The sequence below is a fragment of the Budorcas taxicolor genome, chromosome X (assembly GCF_023091745.1).
Source record: "Budorcas taxicolor isolate Tak-1 chromosome X, Takin1.1, whole genome shotgun sequence".
NCBI lineage: Eukaryota > Metazoa > Chordata > Mammalia > Artiodactyla > Bovidae > Budorcas > Budorcas taxicolor.
Genome location: NC_068935.1, coordinates 60,672,530 through 60,680,755, shown reverse-complemented (window position 1 = coordinate 60,680,755; position 8,226 = coordinate 60,672,530). Strand labels below are relative to the sequence as shown.

Genomic DNA, 8,226 nt, shown 5'->3' with positions numbered 1-8,226 from the left:
GGTTCATATAGAGACACTTCACAAGCCTGGCACAGGGAGGGAACTGACGGCCATTGCCCCCAGTCCTGGAGTTAGCACCTTCCCCACCCCACCCCATGGCAGCTCACTCTCCCCTTGGTGTCTTCTGGTGACCGGGTGGACTTTAGCCTCCTGAACCCATTCTGGAAGGATCAGGACAGGGCAGAGGTCATTCACAGAGGGGAGGGTGTGATCAACTCTTAAGAACACCATTGCCTCCACTCTTTGTCGGAGCTCAGTTCCAGGTCTAATCAAGCGTGGCTTCCTGGTGCGGTCACCACCTTCACTCACCAGGAGGCCTTTGTGTCCACAACGTGCAGGAGACATGTGAAGGGCCTTTGTGTCCCACGTGCAGCCTGGTCACTCCTGGGATATGCTTTGCTCACAGCACACCCCGTGGTCCATCAGACTTCACTCATAAAAAGGAAGTGTAAGGATGAACTATTTCATAGTTAAGAATTTCAAGATCACGACAGTGTTGAACAAAGCACGTGGGCACAGGTACAAGGCCTGAGCATTAGAGAAGCCACTGTGTGGGCTTTGAGGACCCTCTGTGTGTGTGTGGGGGGGGTGAGATGGGGGCTAGACAGGAGTTTCCTGCACTCGCAGCTCAAGGGACTGTTGTTGGCAGGGTGGATGACTGTCATCACTGCCTATCTCTTAGCATCCCTTAGTGGCCCTCCCTTAGCATCCCTGACTTCACACGTCCTCATCAGGGCAGCCAAGTGCCTAAACAGCCCCTTCCTCGTCTAGCTCTGAGACCTGGAAGGTGTGGGGGCTGAAGTTGACACAGAAAACAAAATTCTATAAAGCAATTATCATTCAATTAAAAGATTTTAAAAAATGTTAAAGAAGAAAACACAAAGAATAGCAATGGCAGGGCTTGTACTCTCAGCCAGCCTCTGCCAGATTCTGCCTGTGCTTATGCAACAGACCAAAACACTGGTGCCCCCACCCTGTATCACAGATGAGACTAGAGACACAGAGAGGTTGAGCATCTTACCCCAGGTCACACAGCTGCTGAGGGCAGGGCTGAGAACTGGACCCCTGTGGTCGAATCTGGAGTCCAGATGTGTGATGACCCAGAGGGAGCAGCAAAGACAGAGTGAGGGAGACCAGATGGCCCAGGCTGAGTGGGGCACACACACATGCACACACACTCGCTGTGGCCTTCACTTTGACGCTACAGAAGTCAGAGGAAGACAGAGGAGAGGAGAGGCCAGGAGAGGCCAAAGGAGGGTCGAGGTCTATAAGGAGGAGAGGCCACACTTCCCAGGAGGCCAGGGTTTTCTCTTCCCTGATGAGTCTGTCTCAAACCCTAGATTCTTCTCCCTGGACTGAGGAACTGACTGTCGAGTGACCTGACTGAGATGGCTCCAGAATTATGCCTTCCCAGGGGTTTAGTTACCACTGGACCCCACTGCTGTCAGTAATAAAGGGGAAATGAGTATGTAGTATGGGCTTCAGATTTGTTTGGAGACAAAATTTATTAGGAGTACAAAAACCCATGAAGGCAATGGGCATGAACATCTCCAGAACACTTAAGAAACCCTCTGCTGTTTATCTATCTCCTCTCCTGTCATGAAAATGGAAGGTCTATTTAATCAATTAATTCTGTGCTTATCATCACACTCTTTCTTTAAAATATTTATGTATTCTGCTGTGTTGTGTCTTAGTTGCAGCATGGGGGAGCTAGTTCCCCAATCAGGTGTTGAACATGGGTCTCTGCATTGGAGTCTTAGCCACTGGACCACCTGGGAAGTCTCTCCTCATACTTTTGGGGACTGTAATGGATCATAGACCTCCTCTGAGGCCCCCATAGAGCTGAGGCATGGGGTGGCTGCAGTAATCCTCCTGTGCTTAAGATGTGTTGGTCATGACTCATTCATACTCCCTGAAAACATAGGGCTACTCCCCTCTGGTGTGTGTCCTCTGGTGTGTGATGAGCTGGGACTTCTGACTGAAGCTTTGCCCACACTCCCTGCAAACATAGGGCTTCTCCCCTGTGTGTGTCCTCTGTTGTCTGATGAGAACTGAGTTCTGACTGAAGCTTTGCCCACACGCCCTGCAACCATAGGACTTCTCTCCTGTGTGTGTCCTCTGGTGTGTGATGAGATGGGAGTTCTGACTGAAGCTTTGCCCACACTCTCTGTAAACATAGGGCTTCTCCCCTGTGTGTGTCCTCTGGAGTCTGATGAGACTTGACTTCACACTGAAGCTTTGTCCACACTCCCTGCAAACATAGGACTGCTCCCCTGTGTGTGTCCCCTCGTGTGTGATGAGACTTGACCTATCCTTGGAGACTTGCCCACACTCTTCGTACTTTACTTTTATAATTCCTGAGACCCCTGTCCCCATAAATAATTTACCTGTGTCCTCTGGATTTAGTTTCTGGCTTGTACTGGGCTCTTCTGTCATTCTCTAATGCATCTCAGAACCCCTCATTTGTCCTTTGGGTGAGTAGGAAGAGGCCATTGAAATCCTCACAGACATACTTTTCAGCAACCGTGGGGGTCTTTCCTTAGCCTTGCAACCCTCCGGTTTGTCACTCGGGCTGTGTGGATCAGAATATCACTGCTGCTCATTTTGATTGCCTGGGCAGGGATCCTCTGGTTGGAGGTGGTCTCTTGCAGATGGTCTCAGGAGGATCTGAGAGGGGTGATTGGGTTGGACATGTTGGCTGAGGAATTTCTGACTGGAGAAGGCAGGGGAGCAGGAGGCACATGGGTGGATCTTGGGCTTCAGTTCTGCTGAGAGAGGAAGCTTTTGGTCAGGTAGTTGGTTTGCCATGGTAAGGCCTGCCCCACTAATCATCTTAGTGTTGACAGTGCACAATTTTTCTCCCATCAAGTGTCTCTTACAGTCCACTTTTCCATTCCATTCTTATTCTCTACATCTACAGAAATCCAGGAAGCTTGTGCCAAGGACCTTTTCCACATATCACCCAGATAGGGACCATCCAGCAACATCAGAGGCAGCGTCTCTCCTGATAGAGTTGGATCTGCAGGGACCTTTCCCTGCATGTAAGTATCTGAAAAGTCATGTCACAGTGGTCACAGGTATTTTATCCTAAGAGATAAGACTCTTGATGACTTAGGTGGAATCTTCCTGAGCAGCTCCCTGTGTGGGGAAAGGGTCTATTAAGTTAGGTGTGCCTGGCCTGGAGCTCTCTGCATATGGGAGGCAGCATAGGGGCTGGTTAGAGCAGGTATGAGTAAAGCTGTCTTTGAGGCTCCTTGTTCAAAGAGCAGCCTTTCAAAGAAACCACTCTGCAAGAAGTGGGTTTCAGACTAGACGAGACCAAGAGGCCCAGGTCCCACTGACAACAGGTCTCTGGCTCCTGCTGCCCCAATTGGTTCACAAATTGCTTCTCTCTCAGTTTTCCATAAATCATAAAGACATGTCCTTTCTCAAGCCTCACCAATATTCATACCTCATTTATTTCACTCAGTCTTAGTCCATTTAACATGCACTAGGAAGTCCTGTTTAGAAATACATCTCCAGCCAGACTCTTCACACCCTCACTCTCGTGCATCTTCAGCCAGCCCACTCTCCCCTCATGTCTGGCAATGAACTGACCTCTGAGGGGACTCCCTGCTGCTCTCTCTTCCCAAAAAATGAGCCGAAACACCATCTTAGCACAGAGAACATGCCCCTTGTAGCTGAAAGCCGCATGGTTGTTCTGTGTCACCCAGGAAGACCCCTGGGGCCTGCATGTGGACACGGGCCCCGAGGCTTCTGTGTTCTATCCAGCCTCCTTCCTCTCCCTTTGTGCTTCCTCCTGCGACCACTGGCATGGCCTCTCTTCCTTGCCCTTGGGATGCAGCACTAGGTGCTCTCATGCCTGGAATCCTTTCCCACAGGTGTTATTTCTGCAGAGACCCTACCCCACCATCCTCTGCCATACTCAACCCTCTGCTCATGCTGATCCGAGGCTCTTTTCCTGCACTGGTTTCCCTTAGAGCATTAACCCCTGTCTGGTATGAAGCCCATGCTGCCCCAAGGCAGTGGGTCTGTCTGTTTCAGTGCATGGAGCCCTGTCTGGCACACAGTATGAACTCACATGACAATGAACTGAAACAGTAACTGAATGCAAATCACTAGACACATGTCACTTAGAAATGTGGAGGAAATGAGGAAGAAACGGGTAAAGGTGAGAGAGCTGGCTGGTGCTAGAAAACTTACTTTTTGGTACTAAGCCTTTCAGCAGAAGGTGATGTTACAGATTTTTTGCATGAAATATTGAAAATTAGAACTAGCATTTTTAATATAAAATTTTTTCTTAACAGTCATATGAAATGAATCGCATTCTGAGGCATTTTAATTGTGACTTGCCTGACTTTAGACTGGATTGGACTCTGCTTCAGAATCGGACCAGGGAAGCTCCCCAGGATGGGGTGGGGCACTGGAAGAGGGGTGGCGCTCACATCTCCCGGCCGTAAACTCGCTCTTCCCTCTGTCATCCCACTTGATGCCGAGTTCCACGGCATACTCGTCCCCATACCAGACCAGCAGCTGGTCTGACCACCTGGCAGCAGCCTGGCTTGACCACCTGGCATATTCAGTAGAAGATCTGCCTGTGATACTGCAAGGCCACCAGGTTCTGCTCCTTATTGTCCTGGGCACACTTCACACACCTGGGGTCAAGGCCGGGAAGGGGAATGAAACCACAGGTGACGAGTCCACTCCACTGTCGGACCATGCCCAGCTCCTTGCATTCAGGGTCTGAGGATGCCATGGCTCCCACCACCCTACATGGGGGCCTTCTGTTTACACCTTTGACCATGTCATGTGAATTCCTATTTCCAGATCCTGTTTACAGTCCTCTTCCTGGCTGGAATGCTTTTCTCTCCTTACTTAGCCATTTTATAGAGCCCAGTTCCAGACTTGTCTCCACCGGGACTGTGCATAAGACTGGTGAACTCTAGCTCCTCTTAACTCTGATATAAGTTCTCTTTCATTCCACAGGACTTGGTGCTCCTAGGCTAGCATGCAACCTTCAGCACTGACCCCAGCCTGCCTTCTCTCCTGAGGCTTTTCTCCAATCTCCCCACATGTATCCAGGGTCCTATCACTTGCCCAGTCCCTACTATGGAAACTTGGAGAGTGCTCTGACATAGCTTGAGACACACAACAGTAATAGTTTATTCACTTTCTGCCTGCCCTGATGAAAGCAGAGGCACTCAGAGAACAGCCGTGTTCACGGCCATCCTGCCTCTCATTCCTTCCCAGGCCTCAGGGCCCACTTCTCACTGGAACCGAGCCTGGGGAGGTTGTTGCCCACATGGACTCAAGGTCTCCTGTGTTAGGTTATTCTGGTGCTGTGCAGTTATTCAAAAATAGAAAAATTAAGCTTACTATTCCTAAAATCAATTGGTTAATGTCTGTCTTCAGTATATTCTCCAAAAGGACATGGGTTGTGTGATCTGCTTCAGTGATAGTGTTCACTGTCTAAACTGGGACATAAAGTGCTTGGTAAGTGTCAATTAAGTGAGTTAAAGTGTCCTTGGTGAATCTAGACTCCTCAAGTTGTTTTCAAGTACCTCGGTTTTGTTGAGCATATTGGCTTATATTTTGATAGCACATGAAATATTTTTCTTTCTTTCTTTCTAATGTCTTTTGAAATGAAACAGCATGATATGGAGGGAAAAGAGGAAAGAAGATGTGAAAGCTATTGAGGGAGATGGGTTGAGAAGGAAAGGTGTGTGGGCTTGTGGGAGGAGCAACATCTACAAACTGCAGACTCACTGCACTCACCTCATCCAGTTGGCCAAAGACATGTCTTTTCCATCCACATACTCAAAGCTGTTTCTCCCTTTGATGATCTGAGTATCAGAAGAGATACAAGCTTTCTTCTCTCTTTGTTTTTTTTTTTTTTTTGGTAGGAAGTAGTAGAAGAGCTATGTTCCTCAGCTGTCATTGGTGCTCTTCAGTCTGCTTGGATTCAGCTGCCAGTTGGACCACATGGTAAGCTCCTTAATTATCATTCCAAGTCTGAGTCTGTTGGCACATTGGAGGCAAGGGCTCCACAAATGAGGAGTCACTTCTGTATGCCTATACCACTATCTCCCACCTCTCCTCTGATCTTTAGATAGAAGTCCTGTCTAACTGTACCACTGTCTCCCACCTTCCTCTGATCTTTAGATAGAAGATCTGTGTTCATGCCCAGTGCACACAGTACACAGGGCTGACTGTGTCATTGCCAACTGTGTCATTACCATCCGTTTCCTCAAATGTAAGAATGAAGTACCCCCACTACCACCACACACAAGGAATTAGAGGCCGGAGGACAGGGAAAGAGTGTTATTTCTCACCAGCCAGGAGTCTCCACTGTGGGCGGCCTCTTCATCGTCTGTGATCTGGCCCTCGTAGGGGGCCAAAGTGCAGGCCCAGCAGCAGATCGGACACCCCGTTCCACACTCCAAGCCTAGCCTCAGGGATGCCCGACAGTCTGATACTTAACCCAGGGGGCAGAGTGAGGGCTGAGCAGTTGGCATGCCCTTTTCCCACTGCAGAGTCCTTTACAAAGGTTGGGGGCACTTGGGCAGCACAGTTGTTCATGAAGAAATTCTGACACTCCTCCTAATCTGGAGGTGAGAGCAACAGGGATGAGGGGAGGTATAGTGATGTTGCTGGTCATAAAGACCTTCAGAAAGAACTGGGGCACTCACGGCGTTTGGCCTCAATCCTGTACCCCAAGTCATAGAGGAAGGGGATGATTAGGGGACCAAATGGTGAGGTGAAGTTATTGTACCAAGGCTTCATAACTTCTCAGTGATTGGGCCAGCGGGGTCACTCACAGAGGTAGTTGTCATTCTGGGGCTCGCTGACCACTTGGTACACATGGCCCTTTCTTTCTCATAGACTGTACCTCTTCACTTCAGTCTCCTTTCTTCTGAGTCCTAAGATGGAGTACAGAAGCTAAGCAAGGCTGGTGGGGTCTGGAGAGTTAGTCCCTGTTGTATAAGAAAGGGTGAGATCTCCTACTTGTCCATCTATACACTTTGTCAAAACTTTTTTTACATTTATTTCTCAAACTTTTCCTTTTGTATTTTCATATTTTAATGTTACATTATTTATTTATTGGCCATGCTGCATGGCTTGTGGGATTTTACTTCCCTGACCAGGAATGGAACCCACACCTCCTACAGTGGAAGCGTGGAGTCTTAACCACTTAAGCACCAGGAAGTCCCTTCTCTATACTTTGTTTCTTTTTCCTTTAACTACTGGTTCAGGAGACTGAGGCTCCACACTGACTACAGATACCCAGTTCAGTGTTAGCTTCCTGCACTTCCCATTAGTAGGTTTAACTTTCCAACCTTCTTACTTAGGAAATAGTTCATGGACACATGTACTCAGAAAATATATGTTAAGGGCACATGACACGTAAGACATTGAGCATAGGTCTGGGCACAAACACTGACAAAGTGTGGTTCCTATTATCACAGATGGATTTATTGAACTACTTGTATGTGTCAGCAGTTTTGCATTTAATGTAAAGCTTTCAAACACTGTATGAGCTGAGTATCCTTATCTTCCCTTTACATGTGAGCAAGGAGGACCTCAGAAAATATATAAGATTTTTCCAGGGCCCCACTGCTAACTTCATGTCTCAGATCAGTCCACCTTAAACCCATGCTTACCCAAAGTCCATGCCACACACCTAGGCCATACTTATTAGCTTTTTTACAGGGATCAGAGGAACTAATTATAGGAACTCCCCCAATTTTCTCTTACTGACTTTTTGTCCAGAGGTCCTTGCTTCTCTGGAAGAGGGCACTAGTTTCTGAGCCTGCTTGGAACCATTTGTCTTCAGCAATTTTGTTGCTCCCGGCAATTTCTTCAAACTGGATACCTTACTTAATGGTCCCCTGGACATTCCTTTCCATGTGAGTAAAAGACAACATGCATTTCTTTAGTTCTTTAGGACTGTATGAAGTGTTTTCACAGTGCATGACTTCAGTTTAAACTTTGACAATTCTTGGAAATACCTGGTGGAGGAGAATCTGAACACTGGAGTGTGAAAAAAGGACCTAAGTGGGTAGTGAATCAAAACTAGAATTCATATCTTAAGGTTCTTTTCCTTCAACTTTCTGCATAAAAGTAAAAGCAAGCCAGGGAGAATAGCTGGAGGTCAGGGAAAGAAGTGGGTAAGCGCTCATAGAGAAAGCCTTGAGGGGGGCAGGTTCTCTTAATTATTGGACCTTT

At 47.9% G+C, this 8,226-nt stretch overlaps 1 pseudogene; it reads right to left on the bottom strand.

The window, feature by feature from the left end:
* Window positions 1-1,899: 1,899 nt before the first annotated feature.
* Window positions 1,900-7,897, bottom strand: LOC128069462 (histone-lysine N-methyltransferase PRDM9-like; annotated as a pseudogene).
* Window positions 7,898-8,226: the final 329 nt, after the last annotated feature.